The 25,381-nt window shown below is 47.0% G+C and overlaps 1 pseudogene; it reads right to left on the bottom strand.

The window, feature by feature from the left end:
* LOC138286942 (zinc finger protein 850-like) overlaps positions 1-20,574 on the bottom strand; it is a 31,372-nt pseudogene extending 10,798 nt beyond the window's left edge.
* Positions 20,575-25,381: the final 4,807 nt, after the last annotated feature.

Consider the following 25,381-nt stretch of genomic DNA (forward strand, 5'->3'; position numbering starts at 1 on the left):
CCATTTGGGGGCCTTCTTTGTATGGCTGGTATTGTAGAGGGTCAAGCGACCCCTCTCATTTCTCCCCAAGACCTAGCTCATAAGAATAGATCCCAGGCTCCCATCTAGGAAGTGTGGTGTCTGCCGACATCGGATGTGGTGTCAGGCGATGCAGCTCAACAATGGAGATGGCGCTGCCGAAGGAAGGCCGGGGAAGGTTGAGCTGGCACGACGGGCACTGGTCCAGATCTATGCAGAACCAGGTGGGGCCCCCTCTGGCCCCACGTGGCAACCAAGGTCATGCCACCCAAATATAAGGCACATGGCCTCAGGAAACCCTCTAAGCTGGGCGGTGGTCACTCCGGTTCCCGGAAATTCAGGCAGGCATGAATTCAGCCCATACACAGGTTCTGAGGAACCAGGCCTCGAATGCCGATGCTCCCTTGTCGCATCGCCCGCCAGACAAGAAGTTGAAGAACGCTTCCACTTCTTTCTCTTCTTCTTGTGCCTCTTATCTGAATTCCCCGAAGATTTAGAATGGGACAAAGAGGACTTCACACTCTGCGAACAGTCCCGGATCTTCCTCTTGACCGGAACTTTGACTTCCGGCCCACTAGCAGCTTCAGGAACCGATCCCTCAAAGCAAACAGAGCGCGTCTCAGTCTTGTGGTCACACTCCAGGCACAGACAGATTAGGTGCAGACTCATCACCGGCATTGGCCGGTGACCGGTGCTGCAGGGCTTAACATCTGTCTTGCATGGCAACATCCACGACTCACCAGGAGGAGAATCTCCAAAAAGTTCAACAAAACGTCATGAAGATCCTGTTAAAAAAAAAAAAATCACAGAGGGGTGCTCTTCTCCGGATCTACTCTAGCTGTTGCGGAAATAAAAGAACTGACGTCAGTGTGCCTTGGTGGCACCTCTATATGTGTTGCAGACGTCACTGTGGAGCGGATGACGTCACGCAGAGCGGATCGACACCACCATACTGCGTGCAGGGGTACTGCTCATAAACAATTTTCCGGATCAAGTCTGATGCCAGGGAATTTCAAACTTAAGGAATCTGCGGCTAGAAGTTTCTATCTGCAAAATAGGAAATTAGCACAATCTGTTTTACTATGAATATGTATACTCATGCATTACCTCTCCTCCCTCCCTCCCTGTTGTCAATGTGGGAAGTATCTCAGATACTCCAAACAAATATGTCTTGGAAGGCGTGCCTCAACAAGAAGTCTGATGGATTCTTTGCTACTTATATGACCTCAAACTGGTACTGTTGTAGTTGTATTGCTCACCGCTCGATCTGAGGTGGGGATATGGTGCAGTTCCCCTGAACAAGGGCACCAATGGCTGGTGATCAGTGACTACTTGAAACAGCTGCCCACACAAGAACATATGGAAATGTCTGCAGCCCCATTTTATGGCAAGATCCTCTCTCTTAATTTTGACGTACCTCGTTTCTGTTGGTGTGAGGGCCCTGCTGGCAAAAGAGAGGGGTGTCCCTCTCCTGGGCTCCATTTCCTGGGTGAGTGCCACCCCCACGCCTACAGGGTTGCCATCTACAATCCATGCTGTCTTCTTGTCCGGATCGAAGTACACCATTGTTGCTGTGTCCAATTGTTTGTGCTTGATCCTTTCAAACAATTCCGCTCCATTGGGGCCCTACTTCCATTTTGCGTCTGCCTTCGTCAGGGCTCTGAGCAGTTTGGTTATCATTGAGGATAAAACAGCCTTAATAAGTAGCCAACCAGAAGAAGCTGCGCACCTCCGTCACATTCTTAAGTGCTGGTGCTTGTTGGATCCCCTGAGACTTGGTTGGGTCTACCTGGATGCCGTCCTTTGTAAAGAAATACCCAAAGAATTTGGTCTTGGATTCAAAGAACAAACACTTGTCCTTGTGTAGGGTAGACAGTGCTTGCTGTGGGTTCAGCATGCAGCCCTGGTGTATGCCTTTGTCCAATGAAAAGAGCTCTGCAAGCTCCCCTACTTCCCCATATCTTACCCTTGCTTCCAGACTGCCATGGAGCACATGGAAACCATGCACTAGAGTGAGATCCAAACCCAGTTCTAGCAAAATACATCACAGCAGAAAATGACTGAAAAAAACTGAAAGCTGTTGATAGGTCCATACATGCTCGGTGCAGGGGGCAGCGCTGTGCAAGGGTGGATCTTGCCCAAGATTAGATGTAAGTTCAGGCACTGTACCACTGGGCCCAGCCGTTCCTGAAAACCATATTGAATAGAGTGTAAGATGTTATTACTACAGGCCCCAGCACACATCCTACCGCATATTACTCTCTCATTTTAACCAAAGTTATCAATAAGTGATACCGGACGGTAACATCATGGGTCTCCCCGATTTTCTTTTTTAAAAAGAGGTATAGTTATGGAGGAGGTCCAAGAGCTCTAGAGATTGTTGCCATCCAGCTTACTATATAGTTTGGTCAGTAAGGATGCCCAAAGTTCCACATTGCATTTAATTAAATCAATCGACATGCCATCAGGTCCCGGTGGCTTATGACCAGGGCAGAGATTGATCGATTCCTAAACTTCTATCATCCTATGGACTTCTTTCCATTCCAAGGGGGTAGATGGGGATCCATCCTCCTCTTTTCTCTACAGAGCTAAAAAATGATCACCCTATGCAGCAATATTTATATAACAACTTATAGGGGAACCCTGAGTGGGGGCTGATACACAGATCCTAACCCAGAATTCCTACAAGATGCTCCCAACTAACTTTGTTATCCTCCTGTTTCCTTTTCCTCAGCGTTTCCTTATAGAACCTGCGTGCAAGTGCAACCTCGGCAAGAACTCTAGGCCTTGCCGTTAGGGCCGCCCTCAATTGCCTGTTTGCACTCAAACATTTGGAGTCAAACCATTTAGGGTGAGCAATTCCTTCCTTTACAGGATTCATAAAAAGGTTCTGGGTACCTCAAAAGGCTGTACAAGATACGCACCAATTGCATCATTCCTAAGGCATTGTTTGAAGGCTTTTAAATTGGTGCTGAGTAAACTATCCAATAAACAACTTGAATTTTTGAGCCTCCAGCATAGTCTTAGGCCTTTATTGGTTGGGGTGGGTTGTGCAGGGGGGATTAATTTAAAAACTGTACGTTGAAAAAGGCTAACAAAGCCTTGTGGTCACCAGAAGCAGCGAGTAGCACCTCCACCATGCACAATTCTACCAATCAAACTTCTTGAAACAAATATGTATTTAATGATGGTAGCATTCCCTCTCTCCCAGTCGGTTGATCAGGTGCTGCCTCTCCAGAATATTCCATCACATAAATTAGATCAAAATCTGCCAAATAACTATCCAGCTCTAAGCCTCTTTGGTCACCACTCCTAAGTTTGTTCGAGTGGCCGCTTGACCTTGGGTTAATGTATCAGCGCTGATCTTAGCGCTAAAATCCCCACCCGGTATAACAGTTCTGGTCAGAGCTGCTCATTTCCACCAGTTTAGTTAAACGAATGAAGAGTTGAGCATAATTAGAGTTCGGCTGGTTGGAGTAATAATTTTTAAACTGGCTAAATATAACTTGAAATTATACAGCCCCCTAAGTAAGAAAACTTGGAACGCTAGGCTCCCTGAATCCACCCATTTGACTCCAGTTTTCAAAGAAGCTTTAGCCAAATAGATAAGCCCCCCTTCGCCCTGTCCCACCAAGGATGGTGTACTTGGTATGGAATGACAAGATAAACCCTTAAATGCAATCTTAGTAGGCCTCCTATATCTTCTGGATGAAACTAATGTTATAGGCTGTAAAGAGAGCAATTTGATTGGGACACTGTAGTTTCGCTCTCAGCCCACCACATTCCAAGAATAAAATTGAGATGGAATTAGTGACATTTACTATTTTACTGATTCTCACTGGTCTGCATAGACCTAGGGAGGGCTTCTCCGTCTGTTCATGAGTAGCAGGGACTCCTGAAGTCAGTCAATAATAGAACAGTCAGAGAGTAGTTGAAATGTGTTAGCCGGAGGAAGATGGGGTCAAAAAGAAAACGTCAGGACCTCCAGATCCCTGATGTACTCTTGAGGCATCAAACAAATAAAACCTGATAAAGACTGAGGCTTATACAAATTCCCTAATAGAATGATGGTAACGTCAATACAGATTCCTCACAACAGCCAGATCTCTGAAGTTTACCACAATGCAGACCCCTAGCCTGTTTTTAGGTGAAGGCCCGAGCCAACTCACTCTACATGACAGAATGATATGCACACCATCAATTATATCAAGGACCCAATTTTCTGCTAGCCAGTGGAGAACTTTGTTGGTTAACTGTTCCCCAAATTTAACCTGGCCTTGCCTAACAGCAGGAACTCCAATTAGGACTATGACATAGGGACAGGCGGCAGGGGGGAGATTTAAAACAGTATTGCTAGGGAGTAGCTCTGCCCCACCTACCAATCCCAGACTCCTCGCTCTAAGTGTAGACGCAGAGCCCACTGAGACAAAGTGGGCTTTCAAGCTTTGGAATAGATGCCCTCGGGCAGCTGGGTCACTGCTGGGTGCTGCTGTGCTAGTTTGTTGGTTGATTTTCTGGGACACTTCATTCATATCGCAAACCTAGGTTATGTGCGGATCAGTATCTGCATGTTGTGCATCTGAAGGGTAAAAAGTTGTAAGAGTAGGAAAAGAAGGAATATGAACACACACTGAATTAGACACCCTTTGATAAGGTAATGCTTGGGCTGATACAGGTAGAGACGATGTAGGACGGGAATACTTATTAAGTGTGACAAATTGAAACTCAACACGATCCAGTCTCTCCTGTACAGGGGCTAACTAGTCTTAGCAGGACGCTAAGCTTTGCACAACAATCCTCCAGGAACATTGCACCCACTCCCTGCACTGGACCTGCATCAATCTCATTAACAACCTCATTAACATTTAACCTCGCGATTGTGGGATTACAGACTTGTTTATTTTTAGGAGCAGGATCCACGGAAGGACTCAACCAATCAAACAATCAAACATTTATAGAGCGCGGCAAATCACCTGTGAGAGTCTCGAGGCACAGGAGCTGTATGCTGCTGTTTGGAGGAATGATCATTCAAACATGCAGGTCTTTAGTTGTCTTCTGAATTACTTGAGTGACGGTGCAGTCCTGAGGTGGAGGTTGTTCCAAGCCTTGGATGCCAGGTGCCAGAATAAGCATCTTCCAGTGTTGGATTGATTGATCCGTGGGGTGTCTGCGAGGTAGAGGGAAGCTGTTCAGAGGTGTCTGGTTGGTTGGTGGAATGTCAGGCATTTGCTGATGTATGCAAGTCCTTTATTGTGTAGGGCCTTGTAGGCATGGGTCAGCATTCTGAACTGGCATCTCTTCTGAATCAGGAGCCAGTGTAGCTTTTTGAGATGGGGTGTGATGTGGGTTCTTCTGGGGAGGTCGAATACAAGGCTTGCTACTTAGTTCTGTATTGTCTGGAGTCTCTTCAGGAGGTGTGTTGTGATTCCTATGTAGAGCATGTTTTCATGATGGTGAAAGCCACCTGAACATCTTGCAAAGCATGTGAAGGGTGTGGAAACAGGTGGATGAGACTGTGTTGATTTGTTTCTTCATTCATAGTTTGTTATTCAGGATGATGCCAAGGTTGCAGGCATGGTCTATTGGGGTAGGGGGTGTGCCAAGCGCTGCGGGCCACCATGTCTCAGTCCATGGCGAGGTGTTGTTCCTAAAGATGAGGACTTCCATTTTTCAGTGAAGAGTTTGACACAGTTGCCCTTTATTCAGACTGTTACGTTCATCATGCATCTGTGGAAGTTGGCTTTGGTGGTGGAGGGTTCTTCGGACAGTGAAAGGATGAGCTGTATGTCATCGGTGTAGGAGATGATGTTGGGTCTATGTGATCTGATATTGATGGCCAGAGGGGCCATGTGGGTGTTGAAGAGGGTTAGGCTGAGGGATAATCCTTGGGGGACTTCACAGTTGATCTTCTTGGGCTCTGAGGTGAATGGTGGGAGACTTATCCTTTGGGTTCTGCTGGTGAGGTACGACGCGATCTATTTGAGGGTGTTTCCTTGACAACCATGTGGTGGAGTCTGCTGATCAGCATGTCGTGAACGATCATGCCAACCACGGCAGACAGGTCCAGGAGGATGAGGGCTGCTGTTTCTCCATGGTCTAGGAGGGCTCTGATGCCACCTGTGGCTGCAATTATGGCTGACTCAGTGCTGTGGTTAGTTCGAAATCCAGATTGTGATGGGTCCAGGAGGTTGTGGTCTTTTAGGTGTTTGAGTTGCTGGTTGATTGCTTTCTCAAGGACGTTTCCTGGATGGGGGAGCAGAGAGATGGGCCATAGTTCTTCAATTCGGCTGGGTTGGTAAATGATTTGTTTTAGGAGAGGCCTCACTTTGGCATGTTTTCAGACCTCTGGGACGGAGGCTGCGGTGAAAGATATTCAGGACCTTACAGAGTTCATCGTCAATTGCCTTACTTTTGAGGTTGAAGAGGTGGTGGGGACAAAGCTCCGTGGGTGCTCCAGTGTGTACAGAGCTCATGATAGAGATAGTGTCTTGCATGGTGAGGAGTTTCCAGTAGGTGAGGTTTCGGGGTTTGCTTTTGTGCATGACAGCTGGTTGATGCCATCTGCGGTGGAGGACTGGCATTCAATATTTTCGTAGATAGCAAGATTTTGTCGTGAAAGAAGTCAGCGAGGATGTCACACAGTTCCTGGGAGGGAGTGATGATATTCTTGGTGGCTATGGGATTGGGTAAATCCTTCACAATGGCCTAAAGTTATTTTCTGTAGTTTGTGCTGGCTTTGATGTGGTCTGCTAGTGCGTTCTTCTTGGTTTCTTTCAGGAGGCGGTGGTACTGGTTGAGGGCGGTCCTGAAGGTGGTTGGTCTTCTGTTTCTTTGCTGATGCGCCATTTCCTTTGAAGTTGTGGGCAGTTGCATTTGGAGGAGAGCAGTTCCTCGATGAACCAGCTTGCTCTTTTGTTTTCTACTTTGACCTTGGCTCTCTTGGTGTCGGCGCATTCTGTGATCCACTTGGAGGAGCTCTTTGCTGCTTCTTCAGGGTTGGGTGTAGAGTTTGGAAGGTGAGAGCAGAGAATGTCATTCCACTGGCCTTCTGATACCTTTTTCCAGTTTCTTTGTGTGGATCTGGGTGTCACAGTGCTGGGGAATGTGTGTCTCAAGATGGTCAAGTGTGTGATGTGGTGTTCGGACCAGGTAAGTGGTGTGCGTATACCCAATTGTCACTAGAGGTGAAGATGGGGTCAAGGATGTGTTCTGCGATATGGGTAGTGTCAGTGACAAGCTGCTTGAGGTTTCTCAAGCTTTACAGTAGGTCGGTGGACTTAGCCTTGTTAGGGTCACTGAGGTGTAAGTTCAGGTCCCCTAGGAATATGTAGTGTTCAGGGCAATGAGTTCAAAGATGGAGTTGCAGAAGCTGGGGCGTGGCCCTGGTGGTCTGTAGGCAAGTGTGCCTCTGATGGTGCTTTTTCCATCTGTGTGGTGTTGAAAGTTGAAGTGTTCCATTACCGGTGTCAGGACGCCAGGGTGATGTGCAGTGGATGGTGTCATTGTAGAAAATGGTGATTCCGACTCTGTGCTTATTGGTTCGATCCTGGTGAGTTATCCTGTAACCTTCAGGGATGGCAGTGGCAATATCTGGTGCAGAGGAGGGGTTGAGCCAGGTTTCTGTGAGGAAGAAGATGTCTGGGTTGAGGGAGGAGATTTTGTCCTGGACCTTGGAGGTGTGTTTAACTAGTGAACGTGTGTTGAGTAGGATGCACTGAAATTGTCTCCTGGTGGTTTCGGTTGATATGTCGGGTGCATTGGTTGCTTTGGTACTGGAGGTGAGGCAACAGTATTGGCAGAAGAACGGTACTCTGTTGGTATGCAGGGATGAGCGGCAGCAGTGGATGTTGGTGCGTCTGGGGCCTAGGGCTCGGAGGTCAGAGACGGTGCATCTTTGTGGGGTGGAAGAGCCAGGGGTCCTGTTGATGGGTGCGGTCCAGACGTGGACAGGCGCTGATTGACTTACCTTTGGCACGCTAGTGGCACACCCATTGCAGCATCCATTAAGCAGGTCCTGGGAGGAGGGAGGGGTGCTGGGAGGCTGTGTGCAGGGCTATGCAGGAGGTTGGAAAATGTGAGGCAGGCGGGAACGGGTAAATAAAGGAATGAACAGAGAAAGAAAGGAGGCAAAAAGCAAGAGAAAGTACTCAGAAAAATGGGGGCATGGAGGGAGAAAGCATCAACAAACTAGACAAAAGAAGGAGAAAGCACTCAGAAAAACAGGGGGAAAGCAACAAAAAAAAATGAGGCAAAAGAAGGCAAAGCAATGAAAACGAGGCAAAAAGCAGGAAAAGCACTCAAAACTAGAGGGAACAGAGGGAGAAAGCAGTGAAAACAAGGCAGAAAGTGGGAGAAAACAGGAGAAAGCACTCAGAAAAACCGGGTGAGAGAAGGGAGAAAGCAGTGAAATCGAGGCAGAAAACAGAAAAAAAGGGTGAAGGAGGGAGAAGGCAGAACAAATAATTGTAATCACTTTTCGGTGAGTAGCACGCTACTCCGGAACCCAAGAGGAATTAGTGGTGGATTAGTATAGGGAAATATGAGTAAAGTTTTAGTAATATTAATTAATTAATAATAATTAAGTTAATAATTTGAGCAGAGGATATGTAAGTTTGTAATTTGGATTGACTAGAGTAATGGACGGATAGAGGAGGGAAGAATCCAGAAGTGTTTACCGGGAGTTTATAGTAATAGGATGAGGCTTGGGATGAGTAATGGAGAGCTGGAGGAGGGAAGAGTCAGTAGAAAGGGGTTAGGAAGATCATAGTAGCAGGAGAAGGGGTTTTGGATGAGTCAAAGGTGAGATAAATGAGGGAGAATTTAATAGGGCTGTTTGGGAGATCAGGATAGTAAACTGAGGTTTGGGGGTGAGCTAGATGTGGAAGAGGAGGGAAGAGCTTAGGCAGAGTTATTTTGCAGATGAAAGTAGTAGAATGGGTTTTGGATGAGTCAGAGTAGGGATGGAGGATAGATTGATTGCGACATGACATATGGTGATGGACAAAGTGAAGCTTCCAAGAAAGTACATTTATATTATTTTTATTTATTTATAATTATATATATACATATATATATATATATATATATATATATACACACACACATTATATTAATCATTATTTTTATTTTTATTTTATTTATTAATTATTATTCTTTTGACTTTAACTTATTTATAATTTGAATTTTATTTATAGATTTTATTTATTTTTATTACATTTTTCTTTAGTACAGTAGGACTAGAGTCATAAATAAATAGATAAATACATAGTAAGGGAATATATGTTAAAGGAATATAATAATGGGTATAATAATATGAGAAGAAATGTAGTATTGTATAAACACAGACTTTCAAGATTTGTAATATTTGAACTTAATTAATAAGTGTACTTTTCTAACATTTATTTATCTTTCCTCAATTTTTGAATAGCGAAATGCTTATGATAATAAAACATTTGATCAGTGTGATATAAAAACGAGAGCAGAGATTCATATGTACGTAACAGGACAACTTATCTAGGAGCTATGCAATGACCTATGAGCTTGTTGAGCATAGAATAACATACACATACATATGTTTACACACACACACACATATATATTTAACCATGAGAAATATACATTTGTTAAACAGGTTTAAAGAGTATGTGTATAATTTATTGTTATGACATAATAGCGATACATATTTCCTAATGAACTATACATATCTAGAATATACACATAATCAGAATAACAATATTCATCAACACAGGCAGATGCAGCCCATTGCTGTTTGAATATGGTGGTTATGAAGGAAAGAGACCCAAGGGTAGGTCGCTCCCCCTGCCGCTGCAGCTCCTCCAAGTTCCCGAGTTCCTGTGTTCCTGAGACCCACCTAACTGTAAGTACCCCCCTCCTCCCAGCCCCTCGCCCTGCCCCGCGCCACTCACCTTCTCTCCTGCTCCTGCTTCTTTTCCTCCTCTCTGTCTCTTCCTCCTCGCTCCCCCTCTGCAATCTTCTTCTGTGTTCTTCTGTTCTTCTCTTCTGTTCTTCTGTTCTTCCCTTCTGTTCTTCTGTGTTCTTCCGGTCTTCTGTGTTCTTCTTCTCTGTTCTTCTCGGTGCTTCTGTGTTCTTCTTCTCGGTTCTTCTGTGTTCTTCTCTGTTCTTCTCTGTTCTTCTGCTCTTCCGATCTTCTGTGCTTCTGTCTTCTGTTCTTCTGTTCTTCTGTTCTTCTGTCTTCTGCTCTTCTGCTCTTCTGGTCTTCTGTTCTTCTGTCTTCTGTTCTTCTGTCTTCTGTTCTCCTGTCTTCGGCTCTTCTACCTCCTCCGTCTTCTTCCCCCGAGCCTGCCCTCCTGCTCCTTCCTCATCCCCCTCCCTCACTCGCCTCCCCCTCTCTCACCCCTAGCTAACCCGTTCGCTATCTACCTCCCTCACTCCTCCTATCTTCCTATCTCTCTAGCTCCCTATCTCACTATCTAACTCCCCCACTCTCCACCTCCTCCTACCTACCTATCTGTCTATCTGTCTATTTCCCTATCTATCGACTTCTCTATCTATTTTCTCTATCTATTTCTCTATCTCTCCCCCCCTCCCGCCACCCCCTCTACTACCTATCTCCCTATCCTCTCACTCTACCTCTCTCCCTCACCCACCTCTACAACCCCCCCTCCCCTATCTTCACAACCCTACTCCTATCTCTCTCCCTAATCTCCAAACCTCCTAACACTCACCCTCCTCCACCCTAAACCCCCTCCCCCAGCTCCTCTCACTCTACCTGTCCCCCCCCCCTCCCTCACGCTTTCCCGCCGCGACCTCCTGCACGCCCCCGCCCCCCAGCTCCCATTCGCCCCCAGCTGACCCCTCCCCCCCCTCCTACCTCTTATGGCGGCCGCTGCGCGACAGTGGTAGCGACCCTTGACCCAAGGGTAGGTCGCTCCCCCTGCCGCTGCAGCTCCTCCAAGTTCCCGAGTTCCTGTGTTCCTGAGACCCACCTAACTGTAAGTACCCCCCTCCTCCCAGCCCCTCGCCCTGCCCCGCGCCACTCACCTTCTCTCCTGCTCCTGCTTCTTTTCCTCCTCTCTGTCTCTTCCTCCTCGCTCCCCCTCTGCAATCTTCTTCTGTGTTCTTCTGTTCTTCTCTTCTGTTCTTCTGTTCTTCCCTTCTGTTCTTCTGTGTTCTTCCGGTCTTCTGTGTTCTTCTTCTCTGTTCTTCTCGGTGCTTCTGTGTTCTTCTTCTCGGTTCTTCTGTGTTCTTCTCTGTTCTTCTCTGTTCTTCTCTGTTCTTCTGCTCTTCCGATCTTCTGTGCTTCTGTCTTCTGTTCTTCTGTTCTTCTGTCTTCTGCTCTTCCGGTCTTCTGTTCTTCTGTTCTTCTGTCTTCTGTTCTTCTGTCTTCTGTTCTCCTGTCTTCGGCTCTTCTACCTCCTCCGTCTTCTTCCCCCGAGCCTGCCCTCCTGCTCCTTCCTCATCCCCCTCCCTCACTCGCCTCCCCCTCTCTCACCCCTAGCTAACCCGTTCGCTATCTACCTCCCTCACTCCTCCTATCTTCCTATCTCTCTATCTCACTATCTAACTCCCCCACTCTCCACCTCCTCCTACCTACCTATCTGTCTATCTATCTATTTCCCTATCTATCGACTTCTCTATCTATTTTCTCTATCTATTTCTCTATCTCTCCCCCCCTCCCGCCACCCCCTCTACTACCTATCTCCCTATCCTCTCACTCTACCTCTCTCCCTCACCCACCTCTACAACCCCCCCTCCCCTATCTTCACAACCCTACTCCTATCTCTCTCCCTAATCTCCAAACCTCCTAACACTCACCCTCCTCCACCCTAAACCCCCTCCCCCAGCTCCTCTCACTCTACCTGTCCCCCCCCTCCCTCGCGCTTTCCCGCCGCGACCTCCTGCACGCCCCCGCCCCCCAGCTCCCATTCGCCCCCAGCTGACCCCTCCCCCCCCCTCCTACCTCTTATGGCGGCCGCTGCACGACTGCGCAGCGGGTGCGCGCAGCGGGCACGCCGCTGGCGCGCCGGAGGCGCGCCAGAGGCAAGCCCGTCTGCGCCCGTCCGCGCCTGGCCCGCGCCCAGCGCCACGACCCCTGGTCCCCAGCTCCCCCAAGCCCCGCTGATCCGCTACGACCCCACCACCCTCCATGCCCTCAACCCAGGGCGCTCCAAAACCTGCTTCCTAGCTCACCCCAAACGCACCCATGGACCCTTCGCCTGCAACTCCTGCAAACGCATCTTCCACCACGCAACTACCACGACCACAAGCCCACGCGCCATCAACCACCTCAAGTGCATCCTGATCAACGCTCGTTCCGTCCACAAGCACGCCGTTGAACTTTGGGACCTCCTGGACTCCACAGCCCCGGACGTCGCCTTCATCACGGAGACATGGATGAACGCCTCCTCTGCTCCAGACATCGCTACCCGCCATCCCCGAAGGCTACAAGATCTCCAGAAAAGACCGCACCAACCAAGTAGGAGGAGGTGTCGCCATCATCTTCAAAGACTCCATCAGCGTCACCACCTCCACCGAAGACCCCCCCCTCGCCGCTGAACACCTGCATTTTCAGATTCGCACCGACCCAAGGACCACCCTCAGAGGATCCCTCGTCTACCGTCCTCCCGGACCTCGCGCCTCTTTCAGCGACGCCATCGCCGACTTCATCTCCCCGCACGCTCTCGCCTCACCGGACTACATCCTCCTAGGCGACCTCAACTTCCATCTGGAACAAAACAACGACCCCAACACCACCACCCTGCTCGACAACCTCGCCAACCTCGGCCTCAAACAACTGGTGAACACCGCCACCCACATCGCCGGACACACGCTCGACCCTATCTTCTCCGCCAGCAAACACGTCTTCTTCAGCCACACCTCTGCCCTACACTGGACCGACCACAGCTGCGTCCACTTCACATTCCGACGCGAGACCTCCCACCTCCGCACTCAACCCATCCCTCATCGACAGTGGAACAAGATCCCTGAAGAGCAACTCTTCTCCGCTCTCGCCGCCAACCAACCCACCCTCACCACCGACCCCAACGACGCAGCTCTCAACCTCACAAACTGGATCTCCAACTGCGCTGACAACCTTGCTCCCCTCAAACGCACGCATCGACAGACCAACACCAAAAAACCTCTCTGGTTCTCTGACACCCTCAAAGAATCAAAGAAAACTTGTCGTGCCCTTGAGAAGGCCTGGCGCAAGGACCACACCGCTGACAACATGACCGCCCTCAAGAACGCTACACGCGAACACCACCACCTGATCCGCACTGCCAAAAGGAACTTTTTCACCGACAGACTAGACAAAAACAGCCACAACAGCAGAGAACTCTTCAGCATCGTCAAAGAGTTCTCCAACCCCAGCACCAGCGCCAACGCCGTCACGCCCTCACAGGATTTGTGCGAATCCCTCGCCACTTTCTTCCATCGCAAGATCAGCGACCTCCACGACAGCTTCGGACACCAGACCCAACCATACACCACTGAACCCGCTTCCCCGGACATCACCCTCAACAACTGGACCCACATCAACACGGAAGAAACCAAATCCATCATGAACTCTATCCACTCCGGCGCCCCTTCGGACCCCTGCCCGCACTCCATCTTTAACAAAGCCGACGACATCATCGCCCCGCACCTCCAGACCGTCACCAACTCTTCTTTTTCTTCTGCTACCTTCCCCGAATGCTGGAAGCACGCTGAAGTCAACGCCCTACTAAAGAAACCTACGGCTGACCCAAGCGACCTGAAAAACTTCTGCCCCATCTCTCGTCTACCTTTCCCAGCCAAGGTAATAGAAAAGACCGTCAACAAACAGCTGACCACCTTCCTGGAAGACAACAACCTGCTCGACCCTTCACAAACCGGATTCCGAACCAACCACAGCACGGAAACCGCCCTCATCTCAGTCACAGACGACATCAGAACCCTGATGGACAACGGTGAAACAGTCGCCCTCATTCTCCTCGACCTCTCGGCTGCCTTTGACACCGTCTGTCACCGCACCCTAATCACCCGCCTACGCTCCACCGGGATCCAAGGCCAGGCCCTGGACTGGATCGCCTCCTTCCTCGCTAACCGCTCCCAAAGAGTTTACCTCCCTCCGTTTCGCTCAGAACCCACCAAGATCATCTGCGGCGTACCTCAAGGCTCATCGCTCAGCCCGACACTCTTCAATGTCTACATGAGCCCCCTCGCCGACATCGTACGCAAGCACGACATCATCATCACCTCCTACGCCGACGACACCCAACTTGTACTCTCCCTCACCAAGGACCCCGCCAGCGCCAAGACCAACCTACAAGAGGGTATGAAGGACGTCGCAGATTGGATGAGGCTCAGCCGCCTAAAGCTGAACTCTGAAAAAACGGAAGTCCTCATCCTCGGCAACACCCCGTCCGCCTGGGACGACTCCTGGTGGCCCACGGCCCTCGGCACCGCACCGACCCCCGCAGACCACGCCCGCAACCTCGGCTTCATCTTGGACCCTCTTCTCACCATGACCAAGCAAGTCAACGCCGTGTCCTCCGCCTGCTTCCTCACTCTCCGCATGCTCCGTAAGATCTTCCGCTGGATCCCCGCCGACACCAGAAAAACCGTGACCCACGCCCTCGTCACGAGCCGCCTGGACTACGGCAACACCCTCTACGCCGGGACCACAGCCAAACTCCAGAACCGCCTGCAACGCATCCAAAACGCCTCGGCCCGCCTCATCCTCGACGTACCCCGCAACAGCCACATCTCCGCACACCTGAGACACCTGCATTGGCTCCCAGTCAGCAAAAGAATCACCTTCCGTCTTCTCACCCACGCACACAAAGCCCTCCACAACAAGGGACCGGAATACCTCAACAGACGCCTCAGCTTCTACGTCCCCACCCGCCCCCTCCGCTCCGCTGGCCTCGCACTTGCTGCCGTCCCTCGCACCCGCCGCTCCACGGCGGGTGGGAGATCTTTCTCCTTCCTGGCGGCCAAGACCTGGAACTCCCTCCCCACCAGCCTCAGGACCACCCAGGACCACTCCGCTTTCCGGAGACTCCTAAAGACTTGGCTGTTCGAGCAGCGATAACCCCCCCTTTCCCCCCTAGCGCCTTGAGACCCGCACGGGTGAGTAGCGCGCTTTATAAATGTTAATGATTTGATTTGATTTAGACAACTCTTGAGCAGTCCGCTGAAGACAAGATAGTCGTTTGTGGATCTTATATTTGGGGGTAATGAATTCCATAGTTTGGCTGCTTGGACGGAGAAGGATGTACCACCTACAGTCTCTTTCTTGTATGAAGGAAAGTAGAAGAAAGCACTCAGAAAAACAGGGGTATATGAAAGAGAAAGCAGTGAAAATCAGGCAAAACGCAGGAGAAAGCACTAAAAAAAGGAGGGAAAGAAGGGAGAAAGCAGAGAAAGCAGAGAAAACGAGGCAGAAAGCAGGAGAAAGCACTCCGAAAAATGGAGGGGAAGGAGGGAGAAAGCAGAGGAAACGAGACAGAAAGCAGGAGAAAGCACTCCGAAAAATGGAGGGAAAGGAAGGAGAAAGCAGTGAAAACGAGGCAGGGATTCTGGAGAGAACGGCCATGCCGTCAAGACGTCTCGTTTAACATCTCTTTCTATGTACTCATCAGCCAAATACCATCAATTCAAATACATTTTTATTGTATTACAAATCAACATACATTTCTTATTAACATGTACATTCTAATCATTATTTTGTACATTTTATATTATCATGAATGACTCTAACTGTATCATATTTTAGACATTATCAGTCTCTTTTTCTCCCTTTCCGATGTTGAACAAGCATTTCAAAATTGGACTCCAATAGCCATCTGCCCTCTATAATACTCCCCGAAACATGTAAATGGATTTTGTTTGCTTTGTGCTCGGCCTGGCTATCACACACCTCTGACCACCGTCATCTAGGGACCTCACCCTCTCTTCAGGAGTTCAGAAGGGGATTTTGCTTATGGTGCCGCACTATAGGACATAACCCCACTTCATGTCAAGACAAAGTTTTGCTTTATCGACCAAAAGCCAAGTTACAAATCTCTTCCATAAAAGTTCATTTTGCTGCTGTAACAGCTTACAGAAAACCACAACAACACATTTCATTCTTTAAATTACCTTTCATAAAAGATTTTCTAGAGGGGTTTAAAAACATTTTCCCTTCTGTTAAAAATGAATCTCCAACTTAGGAGCTAAATCTGGTACTGTGAAAATGAATGGCTTCTATGTTTCAATATATACATGAAACACTGCCTTTTGAATTGTTGTCCCTTCATATAGAGGAGTTATTGAGTTCCATGCTTTATCTTCAATAAAACATTATTTGTTTTCCAATCTAACAATGTGGTTTTAAGAATGCATCCTTCATTCCTGACTAAAGTTATCTCAGAATTTCACATCAATCAACCCATTATCTTATCAACCTTCTTTTCTCCACCCCTCTTCACCGGCAGAGATGGCTCTTCATTAGTTAGTTACCAGAAGAGATATTGTTTTTGTTGTTAGATAAAACCAAGACATCAGAAAAACAAATCAACTCTTTATAAACTATGGTCACATAAGAGAAGGATTGGCTACTTCTAAACAATCTATATCTAGTGGCATGCATGTCATTATGTTACCGCCGTTCCAACAAACCAACTATTACCAAGCAAACCCAGAGCTCATTTTAGAAGAGAAAAAGCAGGAACTACTTCACGAATAAGAAATGTTTCTAGTGTAGAAATCTGTAGAGCTGCAAAATCTATCGACACCTTCGCAAAACAATATTGCTTAGAGTTTGACACTCAAGCAAAAGCTAAAGTAGGTCAGGCAAGTCTTCGAAACCTTATTTTTACTGTTTATTCTGCTGGACTATAATTTACTAATCGCTTCGTCAGTGAGTTAGCTTGTTATTCTATTCTAGCATTTATGACTGTCAAAAAGGATCCTCCAATGTGGACGAAAATGTAACGCAGCTGTAGTATTGGTTCTGCATCACAGGAATGTTCAATGAATCCATAGATTACCCGCCCTGCTCCGCGCCTGTCCTTTTAAAGGAAGGGCGCGGATGCATCTCTATACACAGATGCAAATAAACATCTTTACTTTTAGCCTTAAAAAGAACTGGGTTTCAAAGGTAACTGCCAGTACTGCATAATGTGGGCAGAGGTGCCTATCAAGCTCTTAAAAGGACAGGCTCCTTCTTCAGCTTGTTTTAATGGTTAAACTAAGCCCAAGAGGCTCCATTTTAACTTCATGCTTTTTTTCTCTGCACATGTATGCAGCAAAGCAGCTCTATGAATATGAATTAAAAAGATTTATTAGAACAGTCAGGAAATATGAAGCATCTGACGGCCTCCATCCCACAGATATCTGTATAACAATTTGTGGAAAAAATACTTTCTTCAGATGCTAATCTTTAAATTGAAGGATCACATAAATACAGTTGGCGTGATCAAGTGTGCTTGGATGTTTTTCTTTATACGTCTATTTCACAGAAAATTTAATTTCTTTTATTGCACACTGTGATAAACTCACAATGTGTTTCATACTTTTATGTTTATGTTTCTTACTGTAATGTATACAGAAATGAACAATTGCTGGTAAAAGACACTATTGGAAATGAACATCTTTTGTGAGGCAACCCCCAGGTTCGTCCTCAACCTGTTTTGGTACCTTTAGGACTCCGAGCGCTTTACTCCTACTAACCGGTGATAAAGCATTTGCCCTCTCCTTTTGAAATATGGTAAAATTGGTATACACCTAATCAGCCAATTGAAATTATTTATAAATCCCTAGTAAATGGTACTACATGTCCACGGGCTTGTGAATTAAATACTAATAATTGGCAGGAGCACTCCTTTAGACACCCACTAAAGTACCTCTGTAAACCTTACTGCAGCCTGTAGTGTAGTTTGAAACTGTCATTTCAACCTTGGAAAATAAACCTTTTGGTAGAAAACAGGTCAAAAACAATGATATCGTGCGTACAATTCTTCACATACTTGAACTTGTTTCAACAATGATATTAACTAATAAAGTTGCTGTGTTGAATGGAATCCTGCCCTGATCCCGCAATAATTCTCAAAACAAGCTAGAGCCAATGAATGTGCGCTAGTCCCAACTCGCACTCTAAAAACCCAGAAGGCTCAACCAATAAACTTGTTTCAATCACAATTTAGCAATTCTTTGAAAATGATTCACAATTGTACAGTTTATTGTTTTTCGCTGAATCTGCAGTCCATTCATCAAAGTAAATATTCCTTCGTATTACGAAGTCAACTGTGATGGCTTGACAAACATGTTTGTTAAATCCCAATGCATTTCGGGTAAACACCCTTCATCAGGGGAACTGTACAAACAAATCAGGCTCCCATAGAAACTAAGGTACCCCGACCCTCCACCCGCCCTGAACCCTAACAAAAAGTACTTATGATTCCATGTTATGGCAGTGAAAAAACCCCACAGTTGCTTTTCAGTGTAGGGTAGCCTTTCCTAGATGAACAATGGGATACCTTATTGCATTTAATAAGTAATAAGTTCAGTTTGAGAACAGCTAGAGAAATACTTTTTCCACTCATGTGAATGGTAAATTAAAATCCTCTTTAATAGTAAAGTTATATTTTAACTTACTATTTTAAAAATGCCACTTTGAGACTGTTTTTACATTAGATGGGATTTGATCCTGTTCAGACTTGTGGCGGAAGGATCAAGTATCAAAAGTAGAAAAGAAACATTACCACCACTGGCCACAGATTAAACTCTGCTGGCCACTGTGGGATTGAGTCCGGAGGCTCCCAAGTGTTGTCCTCCAGGTCCTGCATCCTTGGCTGGAGTCAGAGTGTACTCCGCAATGCTCCACTGAAGGTTTTACCGATCCAGTGCATGATGATACAGGGCCTCGCAGCACAGAACCACCCAGCTCCTGTTCAGCGGATTTACCGGACCAGATGCACATGATGCAGAGACATGCATTGCAACTTGCAGCACTGCTTATTTAGTGATTTATGTGGTTGACCCTGACAAGGACTGTGATTATTATTACAACATGGTTCTCACCCTCTTCAACCAATAATCCAATTTTGTAGAGGCACTTTTAAAATCCTACAAAGGCCTCTGGTTTTCTTTATTCTGTTTTCTATTATCTGGTATTTGAATGTTCCACAAATTTGTAATTTTATAATTTTTATTATTTTCCGCAATTCCTTCATCTCGCAGTAATTGCACTTTTTTGCTTCTGTCTATGTCCACAGATGTCGGTATTATTGTTTTTGTACCTGAATACATGTCAAATTTGCTGCATCTCTACAAACTGTTTCTACAGTTGTTCAGTGAAGGTGTGTTCTCGTTGATGTCTTTGTAGGTTTGATAACTGACTCCAACTCTTCCTAAGATGTGCTACATTTTAATGGTTTTTCTCCTGTCGGTGTGTTCTTTGATGTTTTTTAATGTTGAGGAGCAACTAAAACTATTGGTGCATTTGCTGCAAAGGTATGGATTTTCTTGTGTGTGTTTGCTGATGTCGGTTTATGCTCGATAAAGAACTAAAGCTCTTCACACATTCTCTACATTTGAATGGTTTTTCTCCTGTGTGTCTTCTTTGATGGTTCCTTAATGTTGACAAACAACTAAAACTAGTTGTGCATTTACTGCAATGGTATGGCTTTTCCCCTGTGTGTGTTCGTTTATGTACTTGTAGGTTTGATAACCGACTAAAGCTCTTCACACACTCACTGCAATGGTACTTTTTTTCCCCTGTGTGTGTCTGCTGATGTTGTTTTAGGCTCGGTAAAGAATTAAAACTCTTCATACATTCACTGCACTTGAATGCTTTTTCCTTTGTGTGTGTTTGCTGATGGAATTTTAGGTTAGTTGACTGACTGAAGCTGCTTCCACATTCTCTGCAATTGAATGGCTTTTCCCCTGTGTGGGTTCGCTGATGTCTTTTTAGGGTTGATAAGAGCCCAAAGCTCTTCTCACATTCACTGCAATTGAATGGCTTTTCCCCTGTGTGTGTTCGCTGATGTCTTTTTAGGGTTGATAACAGCCCAAAGCTCTTCATACATTCAGTGCACCTGAATGGTTTTTCCCCTGTGTGTTTTCGCTGATGCTCTTTTAGGCACGATGATTGACTAAAGCTCTTTACACATTCACTGCAATGGTACGGTTTCTCCCCTGTATGTGTTCGGTGATGTTTTTTTAGGGTTGATAACTGACCAAAGCTCTTCACACATTCACTGCATCTGAATGGTTTTTTCCCTGTGTGTGTTAGCTGATGTCTTTGTAGGTGTGATAACCGCCTGAAGCTCTTCACACATTCACTGCAGCTGTATGGTTTTTCCCCTGTGTGTGTTCGCTGATGTGTTCGTAGATGTGATAACAGCCCAAAGCTCTTCATACATTCACTGCACCTGAATGGTTTTTCTCCTGTGTGTTTTTGGTGATGCGCTTTTAGGTGTCCCGAGCGCATAAAGCTCTTCACACATTCACTGCATTCGAAAGGCTTTTCCCCTGTGTGTGTTCGCTGGTGTCTTTGTAGGTGTGATAATTGACTAAAGCTCTTCACACATTCACTGCACCTAAATGGCTTTTGTAGGAGGCTGGACTGGCTTGTAGTGAGTACCAAGGGGTACTTGCACCTTGCACCAGGCCCAGTTATCCCTTATTAGTGTATAGGGTGTCTAGCAGCTTAGGCTGATAGATAATGGTAGCTTAGCAGAGCAGCTTAGGCTGAACTAGGAGACGTGTGAAGCTACTACAGTACCACCTAGTGTCATATGCACAATATCATAAGAAAACACAATACACAGTTATACTAAAAATAAAGGTACTTTATTTTTATGACAATATGCCAAAGTATCTTAGAGTGTACCCTCAGTGAGAGGATAGGAAATATACACAAGATATATATACACAATAGCAAAAATATGCAGTATAGTCTTAGAAAACAGTGCAAACAATGTATAGTTACAATAGGATGCAATGGGGAAACATAGGGATAGGGGCAACACAAACCATATACTCCAAAAGTGGAATGCGAACCACGAATGGACCCCAAACCTATGTGACCTTGTAGAGGGTCGCTGGGACTATTAGAAAATAGTGAGAGTTAGAAAAATAACCCTCCCCAAGACCCTGAAAAGTGAGTGCAAAGTGCACTAAAGTTCCCCTAAGGACAAAGAAGTCGTGTTAGAGGAATAAAGCAGGAAAGACACAAACCAACAATGCAACAACTGTGGATTTCCAATCTAGGGTACCTGTGGAAAAAGGGGACCAAGTCCAAAAGTCACAAGCAAGTCGGAGATGGGCATATGCCCAGGAAATGCCAGCTGTGGATGCAAAGAAGCTTCTACTGGACAGAAGAAGCTGAGGTTTCTGCAGGAACGAAAGGGCTAGAGACTTCCCCTTTGGTGGACAGATCCCTCTCGCCGTGGAGAGTTGTGCAGAAGTGTTTTCCCACCGAAACAACGCCAACAAGCCTTGCTAGCTGCAAATCGTGCGGTTAGCGTTTTTGGACGCTGCTGTGGCCCTGGAGGGACCAGGAGGTCGCAAATTGGACCAGGAGAGAGAGGGGACGTCGAGCAAGACAAGGAGCCCTCTCAGCAGCAGGTAGCACCCGGAGAAGTGCCAGAAACAGGCACTACGAGGATGCGTGAAACGGTGCTCACCCGAAGTTACACAAAGGAGTCCCACGTCGCCGGAGACCAACTTAGAAAGTCGTGCAATGCAGGTTAGAGTGCCGTGGACCCAGGCTTGGCTGTGCACAAAGGATTTCCGCCGGAAGTGCACAGTGGCCGGAGTAGCTGCAAAAGTCGCGGTTCCCAGCAATGCAGCCCAGCGAGGTGAGGCAAGGACTTACCTCCACCAAACTTGGACTGAAGAGTCACTGGACTGTGGGGGTCACTTGGACAGAGTCGCTGGATTCGAGGGACCTCGCTCGTCGTGCTGAGAGGAGACCCAAGTGACCGGTAATGCAGCTTTTTGGTGCCTGCGGTTGCAGGGGGAAGATTCCGTCGACCCACGGGAGATTTCTTCGGAGCTTCTGGTGCAGAGAGGAGGCAGACTACCCCCACAGCATGCACAAGCAGGAAAACAGTCGAGAAGGCGGCAGGATCAGCGTTACAGAGTTGCAGTAGTCGTCTTTGCTACTATGTTGCAGGTTTGCAGGCTTCCAGCGCGGTCAGCAGTCGATTCCTTGGCAGAAGGTGAAGAGAGAGATGCAGAGGAACTCGGATGAGCTCTTGCATTCGTTATCTAAAGTTTCCCCAGAGACAGAGACCCTAAATAGCCAGAAAAGAGGGTTTGGCTACCTAGGAGAGAGGATAGGCTACTAACACCTGAAGGAGCCTATCAGAAGGAGTCTCTGACGTCACCTGGTGGCACTGGCCACTCAGAGCAGTCCAGTGTGCCAGCAGCACCTCTGTTTCCAAGATGGCAGAGGTCTGGAGCACACTGGAGGAGCTCTGGACACCTCCCAGGGGAGGTGCAGGTCAGGGGAGTGGTCACTCCCCTTTCCTTTGTCCAGTTTCACGCCAGAGCAGGGCTAAGGGGTCCCCTGAACCGGTGTAGACTGGCTTATGCAGAATTGGGCACATCTGTGCCCAACAAAGCATTTCCAGAGGCTGGGGGAGGCTACTCCTCCCCTGCCTTCACACCATTTTCCAAAGGGAGAGGGTGTAACACCCTCTCTCAGAGGAAGTTCTTTGTTCTGCCATCCTGGGCCAGGCCTGGCTGGACCCCAGGAGGGCAGATGCCTGTCTGAGGGGTTGGCAGCAGCAGCAGCTGCAGTGAAACCCCAGGAAGGGCAGTTTGGCAGTACCAGGGTCTGTGCTACAGACCACTGGGATCATGGGATTGTGCCAACTATGCCAGGATGGTATAGAGGGGGCAATTCCATGATCATAGACATGTTACATGGCCATATTCGGAGTTACCATTGTGAAGCTACATATAGGTAGTGACCTATATGTAGTGCACGCGTGTAATGGTGTCCCCGCACTCACAAAGTTCAGGGAATTGGCTCTGAACAATGTGGGGGCACCTTGGCTAGTGCCAGGGTGCCCTCACACTAAGTAACTTTGCACCTAACCTTTACCAGGTAAAGGTTAGACATATAGGTGACTTATAAGTTACTTAAGTGCAGTGTAAAATGGCTGTGAAATAACGTGGACGTTATTTCACTCAGGCTGCAGTGGCAGGCCTGTGTAAGAATTGTCAGAGCTCCCTATGGGTGGCAAAAGAAATGCTGCAGCCCATAGGGATCTCCTGGAACCCCAATACCCTGGGTACCTCAGTACCATATACTAGGGAATTATAAGGGTGTTCCAGTAAGCCAATGTAAATTGGTAAAAATGGTCACTAGCCTGTTAGTGACAATTTGGAAAGAAATGAGAGAGGATAACCACTGAGGTTCTGATTAGCAGAGCCTCAGTGAGACAGTTAGTCACTACACAGGTAACACATACCTATAGGTCACAAACTTATGAGCACTGGGGTCCTGACTAGCAGGGTCCAGTGACACATAACAAACATACTGAAAAGATAGGGTTTTCACTATGAGCACTGGGCCCTGGCTGGCAGGATCCCAGTGAGACAGTGAAAACACCCTGACATACACTCACAAACAGGCCTAAAGTGGGGGTAACAAGGCTAGAAAGAGGCTACTTTCTCACAGCTTTTCCCCTGTGTGTGTTCGTTGATGTCTTCGTAGGTGTGATAACAACCTAAATCTCATCACACATTCACTACACCTGAATGGCTTTTCTCCTATGTGCGTTTGATGATGCCTTCGTAGGTGTGATAACAGCCTAAAGCTCTTCACACATTCATTGCATTTAAAAAAAAATTCTCCTGTGGACGTATGCTGATGGTGCTTTAGTTCTGATGACAAACTAAGGCTCTCGCTGCCTGTGTATGATTTTTCTTTCTTAGTTTGTGTATCTGGCTCAGGTATATATTTTTCTACATCCCATGACTGTGTTTCCTGAAGGGCCAACATGGCTGATAAAGCACTTGTGTTATTCTCACACTCCCTGTATGTGTGTGGTATTTTGCACCTTTGATTTCTGATTCCCCAGTAAGGAGCAATGGTCACTAAATACTCATCACACACATAATAAACATAAGGCTTCCTTTTTGGGTGACTGTGTCTTTAAATAGGATAATGGTTTTTTTGTACCCTTGCAGGTAAAGATCCTTTCTCCTCCTGATTGATACATACTGGGACAGTCCTCTGTATTTGAGACAGCGGAACTCCTCTTTTCTTTACCCTTCAGTTGTCTGGCTCCACTCAGTTGTGGCCTTCTCTGGTTGCTGTGGTTTGGTAGTTATGCTGTAGGTGCTGTTGTCTTAATTTTCTAGAGGTCATTTCTTGGCCTTGTTGCATGGAGGTGCACATCTCAAACTATGAATTGCTCTTAACTGCTTCTTCCAGGATCTGTCAATTTGTGTTCAGGTTCATCTGTCAATGACTGCAGTGATTTTGTGCATTCAAGGTGAGTATCCTGTTGGATGTAAAGAGATTGAAAATCGCTAAATGGAAACGTAATGGAATTCAAATACACAATGTTTATCTGGTTACCACCTTCGCAACTTATCAAGGGACATTTCACTATACACAACTATTTAACTAAAGGTTCTGTTGAGGACATCACATCTTCTTTACTTCAGAAAAGGTGGAGATTTACCAATTGTGGGAAAGTACCCTCTTTTTGGCATGTTACCCCCATTTTGTACCTGATGTCAGTGTGTTTTACTGTGTTCACTGGGATCCTGCTAACCAGGACCCCAGTGATTATGCTCGCTCTCCTCTAAAGTTTTTCACTGCATACTGGTAACCCAGTATTTCATCAACAATTGGCATACTGGTGCCCCCTTTATAATTCCCTAGTATATGGTACATAGGTACCTAGGGCATTGGCGTTCCAGGGGATCCCTATGGGTTACAGCATTTCTTTTGCCACCCAAAGGGAGCCCATGCAAAGGCTTCTGCAGGACTGCCATTGCAGCCTGCGTGAAAAGGTGCATGCACCCTTTCACTGCCATTTACACTGCACCAGGTCACTTATACCTCACCCTTATTACATGCCTTCCAGCTCTGAAGGCTGGGTGTAGAGTACCTGTGTGTGAGGGCACCCCTGCAATAGCAGAGGTGCCCCCACGACCTCTGGGACCATTTTCCCGGACTTCGTGAGTGCGGGGATGCCATTTTACGCATGCACTAGACATAGGTCACTACCTATGTCCAGCTACACAATGGTAACTCCGAATATAGCAATGTTTGGTATCAAACATGGAGGAATCATACCCCCATGCTTTTGCGAGCATTGGTTGTATGATCCCATGCACTCTGGTGGCTCCTTAGAGAAACCTCTTTACTGCCATTACAGCCTTC

Source organism: Pleurodeles waltl, chromosome 4_1, assembly GCF_031143425.1.
Source record: "Pleurodeles waltl isolate 20211129_DDA chromosome 4_1, aPleWal1.hap1.20221129, whole genome shotgun sequence".
NCBI lineage: Eukaryota > Metazoa > Chordata > Amphibia > Caudata > Salamandridae > Pleurodeles > Pleurodeles waltl.